Raw genomic sequence first — 26,024 nt, 5'->3', positions numbered from 1 at the left:
AGGGACAGTGCTCAGGCCCCGAGTTCAAGCCCCAGAGCTGGCAAAAAATATATAAATAAATAAAATAAATCTCACAGACTTTCCTGCCTGGGCTGGCTTTGAACCATGATCTTCAGATTTCAGCCTCCTGAGTAGCTAGGATTACAGACATAAGCCACTGGTGCCCAGAAGTTCTTTATAGAAAGTTTTATGCAAAAAGTTACCCCTCCGTTGAAGGAAACTTCCTTGCATTCCCTCAATGTTTCAAAGTGTCAAAGAATGCCAAGGAGTACATAACAAGTTAAATATTGGAGGAAGACAAGATTTTTTTGGTTATAGACATTTCCACATAATTCTGAGCTACTGTGAGTAACGTAGGGCTGACTTTTCAGGCTTTACTGCTCTTAATCTAATCTATCAGGACAAGTTGTTACATCTTTGTGCAATAGTAAGCTTAAAGTCCAACTAACTTGAATGTATTAGCAAAACCAAGTATCTAAATAGTTTATATTTTAGGTGTACTATTACAAACAACAGTATACTATTATAAACATCATTGGATTGGATTTTTTGTTTTCTTTTTGGAGTAGAAGCCCACTTTGGAGCTAGACCGACCTCAAACTCTGTCCTCCTATCTCAGCCTCCCAATTGCTGGTAATACAGGCAGTTACCATTAAGAGCCACATATAATTTTATATCAAATATTCTTTGTGAGAAAGGAAAACACAAAAGCTATCTTCTGAGCTTCCTCATGTTTCTATGTCAGAACCTCCAGACATAGATGATTCACTTCATTTTTTGCTTTCTATGTGCGTTTTGATGCCCTTGTTCAGGAAAGTCCCATATCTGAGCATTGTGTCATTGTATACACACAGGCTGTTCTAAAGCTATACGCCAAAATATTGTTACAAAAGACATGCTGTAATATTGTTGACATATGAGGATAGCTTAGGACCTGGTATAATTTCGTGGCAAACAAAAGATTATGAATGAAGTAAGTGATGGCTGGTAGTAATTGGGAACTTGATACCAGAATCAGACTTTTTTTTTTTGGCCAGTCCTGGGCCTTGGACTCAGGGCCTGAGCACTGTCCCTGGCTTCTTCCCGCTCAAGGCTAGCACTCTGCCACTTGAGCCACAGCGCCGCTTCTGGCCGTTTTCTGTATATGTGGTGCTGGGGAATCGAACCTAGGGCCTCGTGTATCCGAGGCAGGCACTCTTGCCACTAGGCTATATCCCCAGCCCCAGAATCAGACTTTTAAACAGTAAAGGAATAATAGTGCAGGTTGTCCTCTTCCAGTCTGCCCCTCAAAAGAAAAGCAGCTTAGGAAATGACACCCAGTAAAAAGAGCTAGAAATGATGAGCAAGTCATAAAATGAAATATCTTGCCCATGTTGTGCTATTGATAAGAGGTTTCCTGGTATGCTGATGCTGGGATCACACTATCATCTTTAAGCCATTCCTGTCCTTCTGTTCATCTGTCCACATCAAGAGTGGTTATTCCAATGTGAAGGCCTGCAGTTCCAGAATGCCTGTGCTTACAGCTTGATTTTGAGGTTTGGGTTCAAGAACATTGTTTCTTACTTAAACTGACTGACCATCACTTGTGACATGTGGCTCCCAATTGAGACATTCTATTCATACCTCAGTTTCGGTTACATTGTATATATCTTGAGACTTCCCAAAGTGAGTTTTGTCTGGCCAAACTACCTTTAACATGCCCTTGAAATGTGGTGAACTTCCAGCATTTTTCCATCTGATGCAATAACTAATAGAAAAGCTGATTTTATTTTTCTTTTCAGCTTTCCCACAAAGCCTAAATTAATGCCAGAGTTCTTTTTATGCCCAGCTCTAGACCTGACATTTAGTAAGTCATAAATATCATTGAGTAAATAAATGATTATTTGCCAGTGGCATCTGATGGAAAAATTTTAATAAAGTTACATGAATCCTTTTTAACGGAACAAAAAATAGTAGCAGAAAAGGTTTTTTAGCAAGGCTGTGTTGCTTGCTCTTCAGTCTCATTCCATATAATAGGCTTTAATGATAAAGAACCTATTCCATCTCTCAAATGCACTCTTCTTTCTGAGACGTCCAGATTGTTGCCTCTGGATGAAGAATGAAGTTTAAGCAATCCAAATTTCCATTTATGCTTAGTTCTCAGTGGGATCATCATTTTCCCTTAGAAGCTTTCTTGAACTTCCCTGTCTAGTTACGTATCTATTTTGCCCTTACAGTGCTCTGTGCTTCCTCTAAGCTTAGTTTAAATTTGTAATTGCTGATCTTACTATCTCTGCAGTCTGAATAGGAACAATCTCTTGCCTACCACTGACTATCTCAATAGTGTCTGGAACCATTTGTACAGACTATGCTCCAGGAAGTTTCCATGCAAATGAGTAAATAACTTCCATGACTGCACTAAGGTAATAGTCAATGCAATAATTTAATGAAAACTGTAAACCAGAGATGGGAGCATAAAGGCATTAAAGCTTTTTTTTTGGCTTAAAAAAAAAAGCCAACAAACCACACCAAAAAACCATGGGCATAAGATCAAGAAAAATCCAGTGACTTAGAATATAAATAATCTACTTGCTAAAAGGCTAGCTAAAGATGACAGAGGTTTTTGAGTAAAAAAAAAAATTTTCTGTCTGAAACTAGGACTCAGACTCACTACCTGACACAGTTTTGCCCATTGGCTGGCGCTCCATTACTGAGCCATGCCTCTAACCATAAGACGTGTTCTTGTGTTTTTAAAGATAATTTTGTAAAGTACCAAGAAAGATATTTAAGGATAGAAGAAGAAGCATGACTTTTGGCTTTGGCAATAAGAAGGTAGGGAAATCTGCTACATGCAGAATTTTCTTTAATCCCATGTCTTTTACACAGCCAAATGACTTCTTAGTTTGAAAGCAAAAAAAAAAAAAATAGTTTAAAGATGTCTAATGAATTAAGTGTCTGGTGAGAAAAATACTCTCAACTACAGAAATCATAACAAAAAATCAGTAAAGAGTAGTAACAGAAGGGAAGTTGGAATATCAGTAAATAAATCTTAAGAGGGGTCAGCATTGTGAAATATCACAAAGCGTTAAGAAAACTAGATTTCCCCCTGAGTATACATAGTCGTTGAAAAACAGGTAAATATAAATAATTTAAAAATATCAATAATTTTAGCACACTGGAAAACCAGTGTAGATAATTTTCCTTCTAGCAGCGTAGAGCATGAAAATCTTAATGTTCAATTCAGCTTTATGTTTTTGTGTAAACATGACATTTTGTTCACCCCTGAAGCCTCCCTTGTGACTCTCTTCTGTGTCTTGCCTGTTTGGCACCTCATATCAATGGAATTGCAGTGAAGTTGGCTGAATCTGGTTGCTTTTACTTATCACTCTCTAGGATTCTCCCTTGTTATGAGCATTAATCTTTTATTACTACCTGTTTTACTAGACGTTATCTGTTCTGTTTTTAATGAATCTTCAGTTTATTCACTTCCTTCAGTGTATTGTTTTGTGCTGAACACATTGTCATCAATAACTATCTATATACAGCAGTAGTCCCATAAGATTATATTACCTAATGAGGCAGTACCCATCTTAGTTTGTGTAAATATATTGTGATGTTTGCACAACAACAAAATCACCTAACAACATATTTTTCATGGTGGTTCTCTGTAGTTAAGCAAGGCATGACTGTTTATCTAAAAGTAAAGTTGCTGGGTTATAAGGCAAAGCCTACCAAAGTAATGAGTATATTTTATACCTTTATCTAAAAGCTTGGTTGTTTTAGCTTTTATTTATAAGTCTGATATGAGGGGTTTTATTTTATGTGTGTATCAAAGTTCATACACAGCCAATAAATGCAGACTATTTATGGGGAATAAATCACTACCTTTCCTTTATGAATTGCAGTGGTACTTGCCTATTAAATTAGTGAATTATTAAACTGTATTTGTTTTAGGACTATATTCTGTTATATCAATCTATTTTTATTTTATGTTTCTTTCTTTTTTTGCCAGTACAGAGCTTGGACTCAGGGCCTGAGCACTGTCCCTGGCTTTTTTTTTTTTTTTCTCAAGGCCAGCGCTCTACCTCTTGAGCCACAGTCCCACTTCTGGCTTTTTCTGTTTATGTGGTTTTGAGGAATCGAACCCAGGGCTTCATGTATGCAAGGCAAGCACTCTACCACTAGGCCATATTCCCAGCCCAAATGCTGTCGTTTTAAATTCTTAACACATCTGGCCTCTGGTGGCTCATGCCTCTAATCCTAGCTATCCAGGAGGCTGAGATCTAAGGATCTCATTCTTCAAGTAACCACTAAAAAGCTGGAAGTGGAGCTTGTGGTTCAAGTGGTAGAAAGCTCAAGGACAAGCAGGACCTGAGGTCAAGCCCCAGGACCAGCAAAAAACAAAACAAAATTTTCTTTCTTTCTTTTTTTTTTTTTTTTTGCCAGTCCTGGGCCTTAGCACTGTCCCTGGCTTCTTTTTGCTCAAGGCTAGCACTCTGCCACTTGAGCCACAGTGCCACTTCTGGCCATTTTCTGTATATGTGGTGCTGGGGAATCGAACCCAGGGCCTCATGTATATGAGGCAGGCACTCTTGCCACTAGGCCATATCCCCAGCCCCAAAATTTTCTTATACAGCATGATACTGTACTTCAGAAGCATAAATTAAAAATGATAGTTGGAGGTATAGCTAGCTCATTTGCTCCCCAAGTAAAGAATGAAAGAAAAAATGGAACCCCATAAACCTTAAAACTATCAAATAGTGTGGGCTGGGAATATGGCCTCGTGGCAAGAGAGCTCACCTCGTATACATGAAGCCCTGGGTTCGATTTTCCAGCACCACATATCTAGAAAACGGCCAGAAGTGGTGCTGTGGCTCAAGTGGCAGAGTGCTAGCCTTGAGCAAAAAGAAGCCAGGGACAGTGCTCAGGCCCTGAGTTCAAGCCCCAGGACTGGCCAAAAAAAAAAAAAAAGAAAACTATCAAATAGTTACAATTTATCTTCTTTCTTTGTTAGACTAAGTTTGTTTTATTTTCTGTTTTCCTGTTTTGGGTTTATTTTTATGTTGGAGGCTTTCTTCCAATCTTTGTCCATTCATTTATGTATAAGGTAATAAAAAATAACTTAGGAGTTCTTGTATGTGGCTTTACTGTGTATACTTGCATGAGTCATTTCCTGTCATCCTCTCAAATGTCTGAAATTCACTTTCCATTGAGATGATTTCCTTTGTCTGGAGGATAGTGTTCCACTATACTACCTACAGAGGCAGTAACTTATTAAATTAATAAGTTAGTAAATTATTGTAATTTAACAAATTTTAAAGTTATTTATTTATTTTGTGTGCCAGTGGGGCTGGAACCTCAGGGCTTGTCTTTTCTGCTCAGGCTGGTACTCTTGCATCTGAGTCACAACTTTCAGCTTTTTGCTGATTAATTGGTGAGAAGAGTCTCTCAGATTTGTCTTCCCAGGCTGGCTTCAAACCTTAATTCTCAGATTTCAGCCTCCTGCTAGCTAAGATTAAAGACACAAGCCACCAGCTTCCAACCTTACTATTTTTTAATTTCTTGGATCTCTGCTTGGATGAGGTCTTCTAGTGTCTTATCTCCAAGGACTACTTTTACAAAGAATAGTTCCTTCTCTTATTGTTCAGTTGAGTGCTAATCTTGTGACTTTAAGCATGTCTTGTAGGGAATCATGGGTGGCAGTGGTTAATAGTTTATTAATGGAGCTTGACTGCTATACTGTTTGAGCTGTCCCTTTTCAACTCTCATTTGTCTTTTATGCTGCAATTTCCAGTGTTTGATTTGATTCTTAGTGCAATACTTCATTCACTATTTGGGAACTTTTATTTCACCTAACCAAATTTATAAGCAAGAGAAGACAGTCATTTTTACAAAATTCATTATCAAACTTAAACTTAAAATTCACTCGTCTTTTGGTTTTGTTGTGTGGTTTATACTAGTGCATATCAGTGTTAGACAATCTTTTTTATTTTGGTTGCTTCTTTACCAGCTTGGGAACAGTTAATTTGCACTCAGTAAATCCTGCTTCTCAAATGCTAGCCCTAGGATCTTTGATCTGTCTCAGATGCTCTTTTTGTGACTTTTGCCAGTCACTTACTGGGATGCTTTTCTTGCTGAGAGGAAAGTGAAAGTAGATAGAAATCCTTTCACTCACCAACTGTCTTGGAAACACAAGAAAGGAGTCTTACGTGTAGAAAAGAGGTAATGGTTTCTGGAGCACCTTTGCGGTTTATACTTTTTATAGGTTCCCTGTGAATAACAGATGGAATTTTTACCCTAGACATTATGTGATTTCTTACACAAAGGGAGAAGGGTATATACCAAAAATGAGGGGAAACATTATTGAGGGGGACGGGAGGAGGACATATATACTTTGAAGAGTTTTGAGAGCCCCAAGGAGAAAACTACATAGCATAATAAGCAGTTGATGCAAACAGGTAAAAAAAAAAGTCATGACATTTTCAGTCAACAACTGAAGTTGTAAGTTAATTCTTAGAACATTATCTTCAGAGAAATATAGATTCAGACTTTGCCTAAAGGCTGAGTGTTCCTTATTACACAATCTTGGGACTCATTGACTTAAGCTATAGTTTTAATGAAATTAGGTCGCATACATTGAATTTCAGAGCAGAGTAGTGATAATGGCTCTGTTATACCTCTGTGACTTAAACATAAGTAACTAGGGCTAGGAGTTAGCTAAGTGGTATGGAATTGTCTAGCCTGTACAAGGCTCTGGATTTAATTCCCAACATAGCAAAAATTAAAAGATAAAAATAAATAATAGAATGTCCATATGGCAGTTAATGTGATTTCTGCATCAGCAAGGACTTACTAGGTTTCTAGTCTTCCTGGGAAGAAAGAGGAGACATGATGGAAAAAATAGCAGGCATTTATCTATATCCAGATTCAGATGCTGTTTGTAGTATTCGTCACTGTGAGTCTTTCATTGGGGTTAAGGGAAAGGCTAGCTAGTTCAATGTGATACCATATTGGCACAGACAGAGATCAGAAGAGAAAGAAGACTAGGGTTGTTGGGGTTTTTGTTTAAAATTCATGTCAGGCCCTAAAAAATACATGAGTCTTTTTGAGAGACAAATGTCATCAAAATAGAGACCTTCAAGCCATCTTATAATTTCATATGATAAGGTTTTAGCTTACAATTACCTCCTTCAGGGGACTCTTGATCCCTACCTCTTTTGCTGGGTCTAAGCTTCTATTCTAGCAATTTAGAAACTCACCTTTTCTAAAAATAATTTTGTTTGTCTTTTCAACCATTTGCCCAAGGGAAGGAAGGATTTGAGCCACATTGATATGTATTCCTCCCTACTTAGCCCAATTTCAGTCACTGAGTCAGCACTGCATAAATGTATATTTGGTAAAATGTCATTTGCTAAGGCTCATTATCTTACCTTACTATTGTTAGTTCCCAGACTGAAAATTTTGTAAAGGCAATTTGAGTTAGGCTGGGTGTCAGTCTTTGATTTATGAGCTCTTAAAAAGTCATCTGGAGGGTGCTGGTGGCTCAAGGTGTAACCCTAGTTACTCAGGAGGCTGAGATCTAAGGATGGTGGTTTGAAACCCGCCCAGGCAGCAAAGTTCGTGAAACTCTTTATTTCTAATTAATCACAGAAAAAAGCTGGAAGTGGTGCTGTGACTCAAATGGTAGAGTGCTAACCTTGAACAAAAGAAGCCCAAGGACAGTGCCCAGGTTTCAAACCCCATGACTGGCAAAAAAAAAAAAAAAAAAAAAAAAAGTCACATGAAATTTTCCTCCCTCCCTGCCTGCCTGCCTGCCTGCCTGCCTCCCTCCCTCCCTCCCTCCCTCCCTCCCTCCCTCCCTCCCTCCCTCCCTCCCTCCCTCCCTCCCTGTCCACCTAGGGCTTGAACTCAGGGTCTGGGTGCTGAGGGGGCTTTTTTGCTTAAGCACTCCACCACTTGATCCATAGCTTCACATCTAGCTGTTTGGGTGCATTAATTGGAGATGTCCTCACACAGGCTTTCCTCCTGCCCATGCTAGCTTCAAACCTTGACCTCAGGTCTCAGCCTCTTGAGTAGCTAGGATTCTGGCACAAACCACCATGCCCAGCCCATTTATTTCTCTATACTCTGCTTTTTTAACATGGCTACTTCAGTTTGAGGCTGATAGGGCTACAGATTGTTTGACACTAGTGTTGTATGCATGTCTTTCCTCAACTTCATGTGTGCCTGTGTTAAAGGTAGTGAGTTTTGGTGGGGATGTTAGGTGAGCTTTTTACTGATGAAACCTCCATTTATGATTGGCTGAGTCCTAGGTTCCCTGAGTCAGTGATGATAAAAAAAGGAGTGGTGACTGAATTGGTTTAGACAGATTAGGCTTCCCATGATGTTGTGTAGGCACACAGCAAAGTTCATTGTTAACTTTAATCCAAATTTTCTAGGGTACCTTACTTTATGACTCTTATTGGGTTTTATATTAATATAAAGTCACGTGAATTTATTGGATAGATGTTATGAAAATAAATTAATAGTGAAATTATTAAATTGTGAATAGGAGGTCTTTTGGTACTATTTAATAGGGGATAGAAGCACTCATCAATACAGGAAATGCATATCTATACAAGGAAGCAGTTAGTTATACTGCCTTTGAGTCATATGTAGAATGACACTTGGTACTCCTTAGTAATGATTTGTTTGCTTTTAATCTTGCAATCACTGTGCCATGCAGTGTGTAGATTATAGAGGCATGGGAACAAGAAAGATGTTGGCCCTCCAAGCTTCAAGTTCAGTAAAGAGGCTTGGGGGCTGGGAGGCATGCCCTTCCTCACAGAAGTATACTGCTTAGGACAAGAAGACCTTAGAAGTACAAATGAGGGTTCTTGATGAGCCCTCTGGAGTCCTGGGAGCCTGGATGGTCAGAAAAGATGCTCTGCATTCTTCACAGGCAACTCTACCTAGCTTCCCAGAGCAGTGGGTCTGGGGAAAACCACCAGGTCACCCTGATGCCCAGGGTGGTGATGGTGCTTACAACCTTGGCTGGTCACCTATAGCAGTGCTGCTTGTTAGAAGAACCTGCTGAAGCTTAACCCTGTTCATTAGAAGATTTTTAGTACTGGGTCAGCTTCTGATTCATAGTGCTATTAGACTTTCTGTCCTCTTAAAGTTTCTAATCACATTTATGGGCAGTTCAGGGAATACAAAATACAAAATGTCTTATCCAGTACATTTATTTGGGAGCCTGCCATCTACAGACTGCAAGGCTCTAAGGACATAATGCTGATTAAAAACTGATTTGACCCCCACAATCACAGCCTGCAGTGTAGTAGGGAGACAGGTAAAAGGCAAATAGAAAGATACATAATTTCAGTTGGGACACCTTTAAGGCATTTTGTCAGTGATCTCATGGGTTGTTTTTTTCCCCCCACTGATTTCCATGGGTTTAATGCAGATCTTTTCTTTTTTCCCTTTGTCTTTTAGGTGCACTTTGCAGATCCCTGATGAACCCAGAGAACCCTCCGCCATATCCGGGCCCAGGCCCCACAGCTCCTTACCCACCTTATGCACAGCAACCCATGGGACCTATGGCAGGCCCCTATCCACCTCCCCCTCCTCAAGGGTACCCTTATCAAGGATATCCACAGTACGGCTGGCAGGGCGCACCTCAGGAGCCTCCTAAGACCACAGGTTGGTGTCTTTGAATATGGGAATGTGCATGTGTACAGTTCTCACATCACATGGTTTTCTTACAGAAAAGAAACTGAGCTTTTTGACTTGTAAATGCTCTTTTGGTGGTGAGGGTTGAGAGTGGCTTCTCACTTGAGGCCTGAGATAGTTCTGCTTTCTTCCTTCTTGCCTCATTTCTCTTGTGGGGTGATAACTTCCTGGCCTGAGAGCTACTTCCTGGAGCACTAGTTAGGGCTATTTACCAACTGAGGTCTTATTGTGGCAGCTACTTTTGTTTTTCAAGTTTTCTCTGTCAGGCCATTTTATCTGTCAGTTTTATTGGTCCTCAGATACCCTCTAGGGATTGGTTTACTTTACAAAAATTTTTTTGGTGGTGGTGGTGATCATAGGGCTTGAACTCAGAGCCTGGGTGCTGTCCCTGAGCTCTTTTGTAGCTACTTTGAGCCATAGCACCACTTACAGTTTTCTGGTGGTTGATTAGAGATAAGAGTTTCACAGACTTTCCTGTCTGGGCTGGCTTTGAACTGGGATCCTTAGATCTTAGCCTCCTGAGTAGCTAGGATTACAACCATGAGCCACTGGTGCCTGGCTCTAAATATATTTTATAGTTCTATTTATTCTGCTAGTTCTTGAGTCTTCAGTTCTTTTTCTGAGTCTTATGTCCATTTCTAAACAAGTTTTGTTTATACCCTTTCTCTACTGTACATTTGATGAGCTTGTAACTTTTTTTGAGCTTGTCTAGACTAAGTGCTTCCTAAATTTGGTGGGCTTTATGCAGAAAATATTCAGATTTGATTCTCATTCTTTGGTGTATTAAAATATTGATGTTGACCACTTTGAGAAAAATAATTTCTTTTTTCTAAGGATTAAAAGACTTTTTAGTTTAATATAGCATTCATGACTGATTTCACAATTGTATATGAGGCAAACACTCTTGTCCCTGATTTCACAATTGTATGAATGCTGTTTAACATCCTATCCTACAGATGGATTGAAGTTTCTTACTCTGTTACTAGTGTATGAGAATGCTGGATCCATTCTGCACCTAAACATAGGAAGTGATACCAGATGATCAGGTTCTCTCACAGAGGACCCAGATTCTATGAATAGAGGTCTTTAGACATTAAGGAATAAACCTTTCTAGGACTCATCTCATTGCTCGTTCTTGGTATTATTCCTGGGATCTTTAATCAGAATCATTGTTCTCCTGCTGTATGTTTGAGCTTTGTATGGAATTTTAATTTTTTTTCTCATTGGTTGGATGATTTTACATTTATCTGAAGATTTACATTTATACTGAAGATTTTTTTCTGCTGAACTGCAAGCATGTAGTCCCTTCTGTAAACTGCTACATAGGTGAAAATAGTTCCTTTTTCAAAGGAGGGAATATCTTCAGCCATTCGTAATTGATGTCATGTATTTATAGCTTAACAGAAGTGTGATGCTTAGGTGAGCAGGTAGAGTAGATAGATGGCTGATCTAAGCAGAAACTTTTTTCATCTGTTGATGCTACACAGTTCATTTTTCAGAAATCGTAGCAAAACAGCAAGAACCACCCTCTTACTCCTCTTAGAAATTCAGTGTTTCCATGTGATTGGAAGTGGCAGATGCTTGTGGGAATAAGACTTGCCAGAGGAGACACCTGCATGTTATGTCAAGAATCACTTGAATGGCTTTTGTTACTAAAACCATAACAAGCAGTATTTTTTGTGTTTAATGCTTTTTGTTTTTTAATGCTTAAGTCCTACATTACAGAAGAAGAAACTGGGGCTCAGAGAGGTTGTGTATAACATATCACCCCTAATCAGTGTTTTTTAAAACATTAATGAGGGCTGGGAATGTAGCTCAGTATTAAAGTGCTTGCCTAGCATTCATGAAGCCCTGGGTTTGATTCCTCAGTACCGCATAAACAGAAAAAGCCAGAAGTGATGCTGTGGCTCAAGAGGTAGAAAACTGGCCTTGAGCAAAAGAAACTCAGAGACAGTATGTAGGTCCTGACTTCAATCTCCAAGACTGGCCAAAAAAAAAAGATTTATTATTTCTTATGGTTATGAGTTGTCCAGGAGACTCTTCTGTTTTATGTTATCTCTTCTGGGGTCATTTGTGTGACCTAATGTAGCCTGGTGGGGGCTGGGTGTTCAGGATGCTCTCACTCACACAATTAGGTGGTTGATTTGCCTCCTTGAGCCTCTTTATACATAGTCTGTCATTGAATAGACCATCTGGAGCTGCTTTGTATGGTAACTTCCAAGGGGATAATAGTAGAAGCTGCCAGGTTGGTATTTAGACCAAGTCTGGCCTAGTGTCACTTACCTTACTTCCCATTCAGAAAAAGTCACAATGCCATTTCGACTCCATAGGAGGAAATAGATATTACCTCCTCCCCAGCTTTTCATAACAGTTTGAGATATAAGCCACCTATTTAAAATGTACAGTCCAATCATTATATCCATAGAATCTTTTAACCATTACCATCATAAATTATAACATTATTATCATCCCCAAAAGAAATCTCTACCCTTTTGTAATTACCTCCACCCCCTTTCCTCCAACCTTCTTTCCATTTATCTACTTTCTGTTGATATGTTTGCTTTCTCTGAAAATTGTATATAAATGGAATTATATAATATTTGGTTGCTTGTGACTGGCTTCTTTCTCTTAGCTTAATGTTTTCAAGACATGTTTTGTAACATATTATGTAACATGTCTTATAACATGTTTTATAACATGTCATTCAGTACTTACTCTTTTCTAGTACCAAATAATATCCCATTGTGTGGATAAGACATATTTGTATGCTCATTAGACAATGGGCATTTGGGTTGTTTGTGTCATCAACATTTGTGTAAAATAGACTCCTATTTGATCAGGTGAATGGAGTGTCAATATAGAGTGAGGAATTATGGACCACCTATGCAGACAATCAATTCATTCTGCTTTTTGTGTCAACAATTCACATCTCTCCCATGTGCAAAATATATCTACTTCCAAGACTACCATGTAACTCATCTAATAACTATATCAGTTTAAAATCCATCTTGTAAGTAGGCTGTATGTAAATATGACCTCTAGCCTGCCTTCATGATCTAAGTACTCTTCACCCCTCATTCCCATGATCCTACCCTACTCTGCCCAGATCAATATCAAATCTCACCTCCGTGAAACTTGTCTCTCCTATGCCATACTCTAGTAGGATTTAGCCCTCCTTATCATGTGCTTCACGAACTGGACCCTGAATACTTTTGCTCTCATCTGTCCTGACTCAGTTTCCATTTTATGTCCCTCTTAAACACCAGAGCTCAGTCAAATTTTCTCTTACCATGATAGTTAAGCCTTTCCCTATTTGTTTAGATAATATTCTTAAGGCTACAAGTGGAAAGATCTCAGCCTTAAATATTAACCAGCAACCCAGAATCACAACTGAGTAAAGAAAGCCTCCAAAATGAAAGGTGGTGCTCCAAGCAAATTTTTTTTTTTTTTTTTTTGGCCAGTCCTGGGGCTTGGACTCAGGGCCTGAGCACTGTCCCTGGCTTCTTTTTCTCAAGGCTAGCACTCTGCCACTTGAGCCACAGTGCTCCTTCTGGCTGTTTTCTGTATATGTGGTGCTGGGGAATTGAACCCAGGGCCTCATGTATACAAGGCAAGCACTCTTGCCACGAGGCCATATCCCCAGCCCCCCAAGCAAAATTTTTTAAAAGATGGGGAGGAAGGACTCTGTGAGATTAGATATTTAGATGCTGTGAAAAGCAGAAACTTTCTTATAAGAGAAAATGTTAATATTTCCCAGATATTTGGGAAGATAAATCTCATGAAAATAAGAACAGAAGTTTTGGGGCTTTTTTTTTGCCAGTCCTAGGGCTTGGACTCAGGGCCTGAGCACTGTCTCTGGCGGCGGCTTCTTCTTCTTCTTTTTCTTCTTCTTTTTTTCTTCTTCTTCTTCTTCTTCTTCTTCTTCTTCTTCTTCTTCTTCTTCTTCTTCTTCTTCCTCTTCTTCCTCTTCTTCTTCCTCCTCCTCCTCCTCCTCCTCCTCCTCCTCCTCTTCCTCTTTTTCTCCTTCTTTTTTGCTCAAAGTTAGCACTCTATCACTTGAGCCACAGAATACACTTCCAGCTTTTTCTGTGTATGTGGTGCTGAAGAATCAAACCAAGGGGCTGGGGATATAGCCTAGTGGCAAGAGTGCCTGCCTCGGATACACGAGGCCCTAGGTTCGATTCCCCAGCACCACATATACAGAAAAGGGCCAGAAGCGGGGCTGTGGCTCAAGTGGCAGAGTGCTAGCCTTGAGCGGGAAGAAGCCAGGGACAGTGCTCAGGCCCTGAGTCCAAGGCCCAGGACTGGCCAAAAAAAAAAAAAAAAGAATCAAACCCAGGGCTTCATGTATGCTAGGCAAGCACTCTGCCACTAAGCCACATTCCCAGCTCAAGATCAGAAGTCTTGTATAAAAGGAAACTTGGAAAACAGAAGCACTTAGCCAAGAAGAATGTGAAATTGACCTCAGCCTAATAAATCCAAATCCTATTTTGTAGCCAGATCTTGCCACTCCAGAATTTAAGGCTTTGCCACCAGTGGAGGTTACTCTTGACATGTCATAAGACCACTCTAAGTCTGAGATCTCTTCTCTGCATGACATCTGCTGAGACTGGAATACAGATCATGAAAACCAGTGTGTGCTAGGTTGGGTGTATGCCCACCCTTCATCCTGCAGTAAGATTTACAAACTTTCCTGTTGGCTTTGTGTCATGTCCACGGGGTGTTGTTGGGTTTACTTATACCTGCAATTCAGAGCAAAGCCCTATGATTTGGCAGCTGCTTCAGAGGAAGACGGGGATGGAACACAATGGCAGACTGATTGTTGGGAGGTCAAAATGCAGTTATCTCCATGTGTGTTCCTAGCAACTTTCAGTTGTAGTAGAATCTTGTATTTCTGGTCCATCTTAACAAGGAACTATCTTAACTCTAAAATCACATATACACATCTCAGCTAAGATGGTTGAAATACCCTGGGGGCTGGCCATATCTCCTCCTGCCTCTCCCCTCACCTGTATTCCCCTGTGGGCCTTGTCAGTGCTACTTTGTGAGGTGTGTCTCAAGAGGTGGAGCACTTACCTAGCACGTCCAAGGGTCCTGGATTCAGTTTTTAGTATCTCACATGCACAAGTGCGCTCACACATGCAGATTAAAGTTAAAAGGCAAAAGTTTAACCTGTTTTTGAAACAATTCCAGGCCTACAGAAGCATTATAAAAATAGTCAAATGATTATACCTTTCACTCGATTTCCCAAACCTTGAATAACCCCAATACAATAGTGTTGTCAGGCTTCCCCCCACTCCCAGGCTCAGAGGTCTGGAAATGTCATTTCTGTCCAACTCTTTTGGCCAAAGGAGCCATAGATTCTAGAAAATGAGGAATAGTGTTCACACCCTGATTGGTGGGTGGTAGGGGTAGGGTAGGGTAGGGTAGAGTCACTTTACAAAATGGTATGGGGGTGGGGTGATCTTTGGAAACACCGCTACAAGTTCCAGTACAGGGGGAATCCTGTTCAGTGAAGTCTTTATTTATTTATTTTGTACTGGTACTGAGGTTGAACTCTGGGCCTGGCTTCTATCTCAGCATTTTTGAGCAAAACTAGTACTCTACCACTTGAGCCACAGTTCCACCTCTGGCTTTTTGGGGAGAAGAGTCTCATAGATTTTCCTGTCCAGGTTGGCCTTGAACCATGATCTTCAGATTTCAGCTTCCAGAGTAGCTAGGATTACAGATATGAGCCACCAGTGCCCACCTCATTTAAATAACAATTTCCAGATTCTTATGAATATACCATAGTAGCAAAAGTATTAAAAGTGAATAATTGATTTGGACAATGGAGATTGGGAAGAATGCAGTTTGAAGCCAGCTTGGGCAAAATGTTTATAAGATTCCCATCTCAACCTCAGTGTGGTGGTACATGCCTATGAACCCAGTTGTATGGGAAGCATACATAGGATTTATAGCCTGGCTTGACTTGGACAAAACACAGGACCCTATTGGAAAAATAACTGAAACAAGAAGTACTAGGAGCATGACTCAAGTAGTAGAGTCCCTACCCTAGCAAGTGCAAGGCGGAGTTTTATCCTTAGTACTGCCTGCCCTTCCCAAAAGAAGTGAACCATCTATCTTTAAGAAAATTTCCGTGAGCTAGTTGCAAGGTCATAAAAAAAAAAAGGAGTGTTTTCTTATCACCATATTAAAATCACTCCCACTGGTACCTCAGGTCATCAGAAATTACTGTCCAGGTTAATCATCCTTCTAACCTCATAACAGATATCACTAGTTGATTATCCCTCTTTCTGCTCCTTTTGTTACATAGAAATATGATTTCAGCATACTAGGAGACCACTGTGAGTAGGTTTGAATTATTAGATAAAATTAACCCATTTAGAAGGGGTGACATTATCTAAGAAGTAATGTACTTTTTCCTGACTTATGTACCTGACACTCCTCTGTACATCACCTTTATAATAACAATAAAAACTTTAAAAAAAAAAGACAAATGTGGGCTGTGAATATGGCTTAGCAGTAGAGTGCTTGCCTAGCGTGCATGAAGGCCTAGGTTTGATTCTTCAGCGCCACATAAACAGAAAAGGCCAGAAGTGGCGCTGTGGCTCAAGTGGTAGAGTGGTAGCCTTGAGCAAAAAAGAAGCCAGGGACAGTGCTCAGGCCCTGAGTCCAAGCCCCAGGACTGGCCAAAAAAAAAAAACAACAAAAAAAAACCTGTTTACCATTCCTTACTAGGCCAACACCCTCCTTTTATTTAAACAGAAATATAGAGTTCTCTAGTGACTTGTCAGGATCTGTGAAATGTGACTAGAACACTCCTAATTCCAAACTAAGCACATTTCTTCCTGGGACTCTGCTGTGATGATCCAGCACAGATTTTGCAGAAATTCTCAGACATGCACAAAAGGAAAACTTTTTCCAGCCCCTTTCCTGCCTGTCTGGAGCACCTCCCCACAACACAAACACATGGAACACTACCTACTAGTTATACTAGAACACTAATTTTCTAATAGACACAATAACACAAGGACTGGGACATATTCTTTAACCTCCCTGTGTCCGGTTGGAAGCTTCATGAAGGCAAAGGTTCTTCTGTCCTTCATCTCTGTTTGCATGGCTCCCAGAACAGTGCGGAGCATGAACAGGTAGTATGTGCACACACTCAGATCTGTATTGGGTCAGTGGAAATATTAACCGTTTGCAAGATGGTTTTGGATTCAGGTACATGTCTGGCCAGGCACTATTTTCCCTTTAAGAGCTTTCTTTTGCTTTGTAACTCTTGTGAATCTAGAGATTGTGGTTCTAGACAGTTCTTCTAGGTTGGGATGGTGATATTTGTCAACCTTGTGATTTTAAATAAATTACATAGTACTTTAGTACAGCCCTTTCGGGTACCCCCATGAAATTCCAAAGGTAACTGAGCTTGGAATCAAGTTACTAAGTCAGGAACTACCCAGTGGCCCTGTTAAATAAATGTCTTCGTAACTTGATGAAATAGGGAGTGCATTTTTAAGAGGGCCCTTCTGAACCCTTGGCTTATAAGTCGATGGCCTGTCTTATCCCACTGGTCAGAGGTTGTGGTGAGGTAATAGAATAGCATAGTCTTTCTGCACACTATTAGTGTTTCATGGCTGCTTTTATCAGTTAGTGTGAGGACAGAAGGGAAAGAAACTTAATGGTCTGGCATCCCAGGCTAATTGGCCTGAGGTGTGGAATTACAGCCTGGCTTGTTTGAGCCTTTTATACTTTCTTTCATCAGAAATGCCAATCTGCAGTTTTATTGCTCTGGGAAGCCTTTCCAGTAGGGACAAGTGCATTGCCTCCTCTCTTTGCCAGGTGTTAAATGACAGAGTGAGTGCCCCAGCAAGGACACTGCATAGTGCCACGAAAGCTGCCTTGACTCAGGATAGGTAGAGTTTCTGCAGTTCTCTACACCTCTGCTTCCTTATCTGTAAAATTGACATTATAGGACCATAGTAAGGAATTGATAAAGGAATAAATACACCTTGTATAGTTTGAAGCACCTTGGTGGGTAATGAAAAGCAATGTTAGTGCCCCACATATTTTCAAATTTTTGTTTGTGCATAGACGGGAGTGGGAAAAAACAGCTCTTAGGAAAAATGGGCGGAGCCAATAGTTTAACATCACTCCTGATCTCTATCCCCACTGGCCTGGGACAAAAAGGACAGCCCAAAGGCATCTCTCATTTGTAATCATAGTCATGTAAGTAGTGTCCTTCCTATTATCCCCTCACTGTGTATTTATTATCCAGATCCCTGAAAATAGCTCCAATTTTACTTGAATAAAAAAACTAGAGTCAATTTGGTGCCAGTGGCTCCATACCTGTATTCCTAGCTAATCTGGAGGCTGAGAGTTGAGCATTTATTTATTTACTTTGCCAGTCTTGGGCCTTGAAGTCAGGGCCTCCGCACTGTCGCTGAACTTCTTTTACTTAAGGCTAGCACTCTACCACTTGAGCCACAGCACCACTTCCAGCTTTATCTGTTTATATGGTACTGAGGAATGGAAGCCAGGGCTTCATGCATTCTAGGCAAGCACTCTACCACTAAGCCACATTCCCAGCCCCAAGATCTGAGGATCTTAGTTCAAAACAAAGGCAGTCCAGGAAAGAAAGTCCATGGAACTCTTATCTCAAATTAACCACACACACACAAAAAAAAAAAAAAGAAGAAGAAGAAGAAGAAAGGGAAAAGAAAAAAAAGCTGGCTACTGGCCTTGAGAGGACAAAAGCCAAGGGACGGTAGCCAAGCAACGCGACCATATGTGAGCCAGCTCCTGCCTCTCTCACTCCTGTACTGCTGTACCCTCTCAGGCTATACTAGGCACTCACCAGGCACTTTCTCACTCCAGGGACTTTGCATTTGCCATCCCATCCTCAGACTGCTTACCTGGCTTACAACCTCATTTTGTTTTGGTGGTTGCTCAACTGATACCTCGCCAGTGAGGCCTTCCAAGCACTTCCTCTTCCCAGCCCCCTAGCATCCCTGTGCTTCCATCTTTTCCTTGCCTAACAGTCGGTGCTGGCTGCTTCATTCACTGCCTTTTCTCCCACTGGAACATAAACTCCATAAAAGCAAAAGCAGGAGCTTTGTGTGTTACTTTCTCTACTGAATTGCAAGTACTTGTTGAATGGCTGAGTATATCCATATTGTATTATCCTTTGGCTGTACCAGGGCATCTTGTGACATTTTTCTTTCAGGCCATCCCTTGGGGTTCTTTTCCTCATTTCTGCACAGAATCTACTGAGTTGCTGTCATGGGTCAGGCCTGGCATGGCAGTTAAACCTCCCTCTGGGTCTGAGCTAGCAAACATGCAGAGCAGGCGTTCTCATAGTAGTGCCTGACTTGAAGCGTGCTCTCTGCTCATAACTGTCTCAGTGCCCCAGCTCCACATCAGGTCTCCATTTCGTTTGGGCTCTGCTTCCTTGATGCCTTGCCACGTCAAATCTGGCAGAGGGTCTCACTCAGTGGAGTCTGGTGCTTCTTCCTTCCTTGCCTCCTGCTTTTCCCTGGTCTCTGCTTTCTTAAAAGAAAGAGTTGGCTATTAGGAAAAACACTCGTTATAGGTGAAGAATTACATAAATTGAGGTTTATCCTGTCTTAATTGATTTAACCATCCTTCTTCCTTTCACAAATCACTTAACGCATATCCCACAACTCCCATTGGAATCTTCTAATGCTCAAATGGTATTTGAGGGACATCTTGTGGAAATTCCCTTGGAACTTTTGATCTGTGGGAGCATCTCTCCAACTGAGCCTGTCAAAAATGTGAGAAAGGTCATGGTTTCTGACCTAGCCAGTGGATCTGGACATGTGTACCTTTTGTTAGGAGAAGGAAACACTAAACCTTGGTAGCCAGGATCATTTTCTCTGGCCCCCCAACTGGAAGAAGACAAGCTGTTTATGGGCTCTGGCTTGTGGCCTGAAAAGGGTTGTGGTTTTAGCATCAGATATTTCTATGTCATTGCAAATGCTTCCATTTTCCTGCTCCAGAGAGAACATGGAGTATAGAACTTGCTGGTCCTGGGTTTGGAGCAAAACCATTTCTCCTTTCTTACAGTTGACTTTCCTTTAGTCTGATATTTTTGCCATTGTTCTGGGCTTCTGTGTGATAGGTACAGGAACTGTGTGTTCAACTTAGGGATTTTAAGTATATTTTTCTGCCTTCCTTATGGTTTCCTATTATTTTGAGGACAGTGACCAGTATTCCAAAGGCCTTGAGGCCCCTCTTAGTTGGGACCTGTTTCCTGGTTTTGACATGATGTAGATATCTGAATAATCAGAACTGAGCAGTTTAGGACCATACTTGCCTCCACTTGATCTCACACACACACACATACATACAGACAGACACTCACACATACATATATATGTATATATATGCATATATGCATGCCATTGTATAGACTTTCTTCCTCCCTTGTTATAAGCAGGTTCCCCATAGAGAAGATTTCTTAGCCCTATCACTTTTTTTTATATATAAATTAACCCATTTATTGTAAAGAATAACTCGGCTAGTAGAGCTTTTACTGGTCTTTTAATTCCTTCAGTCTTCTAATGGCAGACTTGACTGTGATGGCAGAAGTGGTGTTGTAGGTCCAGGCATCCCCAGCCACTGTTTTCATGCAGGAACCACAGTGCCAGATGCACACAGCTTACCTCTTCATCTTGGTCTTGCCACAGAAGGAGCAGTGTACTTGGCGTGCTGACTGATTTCTATTTGTTTCACCATCTTCCGGAGTGAGGCACCGTAGCAAGTGCTGTATTTACCGATGATGCCAACCTTGGTGCGTTTGGCCATGTTGCCACAACTCAGGTCCAGGCCCAGAGAGAGCCCTATCACTTTTGACACCTAGGCCATCTTTTTTTATTGTTGTGGAAGTTTTTCTGTGCTTTGTACAATGTTTGGCAGTATAGCCTAACTCTAGCCACTAAATGGTAATAGTATCTCCTCAGTTTTGACATCTGAAAATGTCTTCAGGCATTAGCAAATGTTTCCTAAGGTCTGATATCACTACTTTCACAGAGTCTGAATGGTTAAAAGTTTAAGTGGGTCATTCATTGCTTTTGAGCACAGTGAAGGAAAAGTCTTTTCTAATCAGCTCTATTGCAAATGAAAAATACATGACATTTTCTGGTGGCCTGCCAATGGAGGTATTTTTGGGGAAGTGGGAACTGTGGACTGGACAAGCTTTGCTTCTGAGCTTCTCTGCAATCTGGGGTTGAGCCTGGATTTTTTTTCAGTGTCTTCTACAGTCTCTTTATTGAGTATATTATAATTTTTACTCTTTATGTTTTTAATATCTTTGGTTAAGTTTGTGACTACCCATTTTATTTTTTAGTCTTTTGCAAATAGCTTCGCTTACCTGTATAAGCCTACCCTGTTTTCTGCATGTGTGTGGCATGTGTGAATACATGCATGTGTAAGTACTGATACTGGGGGCTTGAACCCACACCTCAAGCTCTCATTGAGTATTTTTTTGCTCATGGCTAGCACTACAGCCACACTTCCAGTTCTGGCCTTTTGCAGGTTAGTTGGAGATAAAAAGTCTCTCAGTATGTCTTCCCAGGCTAACTTCAAATCTCTTCAGTCCTCAGATCTCAGCCTCCTGAGGAACTAGGATTACAGGCCTTAGCCATTAGCACCCTGCTGTTAAGCCTGAATGTTTGATACCAATTCCTAAATTAAAACCATTAGAGCTGGTAACAGACACATGTAATCCTAGTTACTTAGGAGGCTGAGATCTGAGGATCATGGTTCAACGCCAGCCTGGGCAAAAAAGTCCAAGAAACTCTTAACTCCACCAAAAAGCGGGAAGTGGAGCTGTGGCTCAAGTGGTGGAGTGCTAGCTTTGAGCAAAAAAGCCCAGAGTTCACACCTGGGCCCAGAGTTCAAACCTCAGGACTGGCCCAAAACAAAAATTAGAACAAAAAGTTTGAGCTAGCAGTTTGTCTTTTAATATTGCATATTAAATAATTATTTTATTAAATAATACTAGCTAAAGAATAAAGCTGATATTTGCCTAGTAGTTATTGTGTGTTTGGCACATTTAAAAAATTTGTTTAGTCTTAAGACCAACCCTGGGCTAGGAATATGGCCTAGTGGCAAGAGTACTTGCCTCATATACATGAAACCCTGGGTTCCATTCCTCAGCACCACATATATAAAAAAGGCCAGAGTGGTGCTATGGCTCAAGTGGCAGAGTGCTAGTCTTGAGCAAAAAGAGGCCAGGGACAGTGCTCAGGCCCTTAGTCCAAGCCCCAGGACTGGCAAAAAAAAAAAAAAAAAAAAAGACCAACCCTCTGAGTTAGGTCCTGTGGAATACGTGCCTCCGATGTATGAGTAATTTTTTGTTTGGGGTTTATTGTTTGTTTGTTTTGTTTGCCAGTCCTGGGGCTTAAACTCAGGGTCTGGGCACTGTCCTTGAGCTTCTTTTGCTCAAGACTAGCACTCTACCACTTGAGCCACAGCACCACTTTCAGCCTTTTCTGTTTATGTGGTACTGAGGAATGGAACCCAGGGCTTCATGTATGCAAGGCAAGCACTCTACCATTAGGCCACATTCCCAGCCCGTAGATTTTTTGGCACTTTATTTCTTTTTTCCATTAGAACTACCACTCCTTCCACAAATACTACTTAATGTCTTCTTTAATTTAGTGGCAGTCACAAATAAATGTACTCGTTTCTAATCAGATCTTATTTAGTACTTTGTGTGCATTATCTTTTGTTGTTGTTCTGATAGTAGAACTTGAACTCAAGGCCTCATTCCCTTGCTTAGCTTATTCTTTTCAGTGCTGGTGTTTGACCACTTTCCCCACACCTCTACTTCTAGCTTTTTGCTAGTTGTAGATAACAGTCTTTTGGATTCATCTGCCTTGCTGGCTTTGAACCAGAATCCGCAAATCTCATCCTTCTAAGTAGCTAGGATTACAAGTGTGAGCCATCAGTGCCCAGCACATTGTCTTATTTAATTTGTAAAGCAGATTAAATAATGGTGGTATTGCATTTGGAGAAAAGACTAAGATTTAGAGAGTTTAAATAACTTTGTTGAGCTGGGGCTCAAGTGATAAGAGTGCCTGCCTAGCAAGCACAAGGCTCTGGGTTCAAACCTCAAACCTCAGTACCACCAAAATAACTCTTCTAAGGTCTATGAAGTAGTAACTAACTGATCTTAACTTAAACAGGTTTGTCTAGTTCCAGATTGTGTGTGTGTGTGTGTGTATTTGTATTTAATTATTGGTATCTGTGTGTATGCTAGGCCTCTGGTTTGAACTCAGAGTGTGGGTGCTGTTCCTAAGCTTTAGTGCTCAGTGCTAGCACTCTACCACTTTTTTGTGTGTGTGATTAATTGGAGATAAAAGTCTCACAGACTTTCCTGCCTGGTCTGACTTTGTACCGAGATCTTCAGATCTTAGTCTCCTGAGTAAGATTATAGGTATAAGCCACCAACCCCTGCTGTATTATATTCTGTGTGTGTGTGTGTGTGTGTGCGTGCACACATGCGTGCATGCACACAACACGTGAGTGTCAGTCCTGGGGCTTGAACTCAGGCCCTGGATGCTGTCTTTGAGCCTCATTATGCTCAATGCTAATGCTCTACAACTTGAGTCACAGTGTCACTTCTAGCTTTTTCTGGATAGTTTACTGGGGATAAGAGTCTGACAGACTTTCTTGCCCATGCTAGCTTCAAACTGCAATCCACAGATCTCAGCTTCCTGAGTAGGTAGGATTACAAGTGTGAGCCACTGGAACCCAGCTTCAAATTATATTCCCCCCTGCCCCAGTCCTGGGGCTTGAACTCAGGACCCTGAGCACTGTCCTTGGCTTCTTTTTGCTCAAGGTTAGCACTCTGCCACTTGAGCCACAGCACTACTTCTGGCTTTTTTTTCCCTTCTGTTTATATGTTGCTAAGGAATCGAACCTAGGGCTTCATGCATGCTAGGCAAGCACTCAACTACTAAGCCAACATTCCCAGCCCCTCAAATTATATTCTTAATTGTTACCTATTTTGCATTCTGTTAGGGACTATCCATCTGTACAGTTCTCCAGTACTAACACATTGTTAGCAATAATAAGAGAGGGCTCTGTGGGTAAGAAGTGTTTTCTGGTGATACTCAGTTGCAACTCTTTTTTTAAAAAGCAGATGAAAATGGCCTTTAGTGAGTGAGCTTCGTACTGACTTTGGCTCTCACTTCATATATTTGTGACTTCAGGCCTTAAGTCGACAAGATCTGCTCAGCTAGCCCTAGCAATTTGAAGATTGGTTACCCTAGTAACTAAACTGCCTCATGGATCTGTGTGTTATGACAGTCTGATCATGAGACATTAGCAAAGTACAGACTCCTAAAGATGGCTTCATTCTTTTTTTCCCTCTTGGGGGACAGAAACATAGTCTGCTTTGGTCCCTTACTTTATACAGAATAGCGTGTTGCCTTGGCTTGCACAGCACTCAGAGGCAATGGAGTATGGAAAGAGAATTGCTCTTTGTAAATCTCATTTCCTCAGCTGACTGGTGGATGTGTCTACTGCCGGCTGCTTGGGAGCAGGCTGGGTTGGCCACACCTAGCTGGCCTAGGAACAGAAGATGCTTTGAGGTCTTACATTGCTTCCAAACTGGTTTGAACATTGTTCTTCTTAGCCCTCTTCCTGCCTAGGTGCAGCCTGGGTTTTCTGCTCAAATACTACTTACTTGAAAACATAATACAGGGGCTGGCGATATGGCCTAGTGGCAAGAGTGCCTGCCTCATATATATGAGGCCCTGGGTTCGATTCCCCAGCACCACATATATAGAAAATGGCCAGAAGTGGCGCTGTGGCTCAAGTGGCAGTGCCTTGAGCAAAAAGAAGCCAGGGACAGACAGTGCTCAGGCCCTGAGTCCAGTCCCCAGGACTGGCCAAAAAAAGAAAACATAATACATTCCTACTATCACTTTTTGCACAGCTTTTTTTTTTTTTTTTTTTTTTTTTTTTTTGCCAGTCCTGGGGCTTGAACTGAGGACCTGGGCACTGTTCTGCGCTTCTTTTGCTCGATGCTAGTGTTCTACCACTTGAGCCACAGCATCACTCTGGCCTTTTCTGTTTATGTGGTACTGAGGAATTGAACCCAGGGCTTCATGCATGCTAGGCAAGCACGCTACCGCTAAGCCACATTCCCAGCCCTTGCACTGTTTTCTTTAGTTAGCTTGATATAATAAGGACATCAGTTTGGTGGGCAATAAAAACTGCTTTGGGCAAAAGATAGCTAAGGAAGTTGTAAGATACAGGTGTGTAGACTAGGTGAGTATCAGCAGGATTGGAGTCAGTCACACTCTGTTGGAGCCTCACTGTGCCAAGCTCTGCTCTGCAGAACAAGTTCGATGCTGCAGGTGTCAGTGCCAGGAGACACTCAGGATAGAGGGATATTACCCCGGGATATACTTTCCAAGTAGAAATGAGGCATTAGCTGTAGTGGAGAGGCCCAGGATCCAAGGCTTGCGCACAGATGATGTGGCTCTAACCACACAGCTGCCTGTGCGACACAGTTTCCACAGGCACCTAGTGTCGTCCTCCCCGTGGTTGGTGTGGTTAGCCACATGGGAAACCTGAGGTGGAACCTCTTAACAACTGACAGCTTTTTCATCTTCTAAAGCTTCCCTTGGGTTTTCTTATAAATCACTTTCAGGAGAACTGGCAGCACTGATAGGAAGTGGTATCTTCTTTTTAAAGAAATAGTCTACATTCCACTTGTTCTGTGACTCCCCAGAGGTAAGATGCTTTTAAAATTGGGATATGAGTGCTGGGAATGTGGCCTAGTGGTAGGGTACTTGCCTAGCATGCATGAAGCCCTGGGTTTGATTCCTCAGAACCACATAAACAGAAAAAACTGGAAGTGGCGCTGTGGCTCAAGTAGTAGACTGCTAGACTTGAGCAAAGGAAGCTCAGGGACTGTGCCCAGGCCCTGAGTTCAAGCTCTAGGAGTGGCAAAACAAAAAAAAAAGGATATGACAGTGCAGTTATAATTGGACTACTTAGTGAAGACAGCATGGATTGGTATCTGCCCCACTGTGTAAGGACAGTGAGAGTATGAGGACCAAATCATCAGGCCAGAAGAGCTATTTTTTTTTAACCCTCTTTTGTTCAGCTCTGCTAATACCCCAGAGCTTCTGCTCCTGGATATACCCACGTTATCATCCAGAGAAGCATGGCCCCCACCCTTTTTTAAATGGCTTTTTAAATTAGAATACTATATCTTCTTGGGAGTGTATTTCAGAGCTTATGGTTAGCACACACAAGGACCAGGTTTTAATCCCTAGCACCACAAAAAAAAA

General features: G+C 41.2%; 1 long non-coding RNA gene and 1 pseudogene across 1 annotated transcript in view; one reads left to right on the top strand and one right to left on the bottom strand.

The window, feature by feature from the left end:
• The window catches only part of LOC125340121, a 49,609-nt gene that overhangs the window by 11,411 nt on the left and 12,174 nt on the right, over positions 1–26,024 (top strand). The window contains exon 2 of the long non-coding RNA XR_007208688.1: positions 9,454–9,660. This is a non-coding gene — a long non-coding RNA (uncharacterized LOC125340121). The remainder of the gene's footprint in view (positions 1–9,453; positions 9,661–26,024) is intronic.
• Positions 20,211–20,528, bottom strand: LOC125340120 (annotated as a pseudogene).

This window comes from Perognathus longimembris, chromosome 22, assembly GCF_023159225.1.
Source record: "Perognathus longimembris pacificus isolate PPM17 chromosome 22, ASM2315922v1, whole genome shotgun sequence".
NCBI lineage: Eukaryota > Metazoa > Chordata > Mammalia > Rodentia > Heteromyidae > Perognathus > Perognathus longimembris.
The sequence above is the reverse complement of the archived record's forward strand: the minus strand, read 5'-3'. Positions and strand labels throughout refer to the sequence as shown.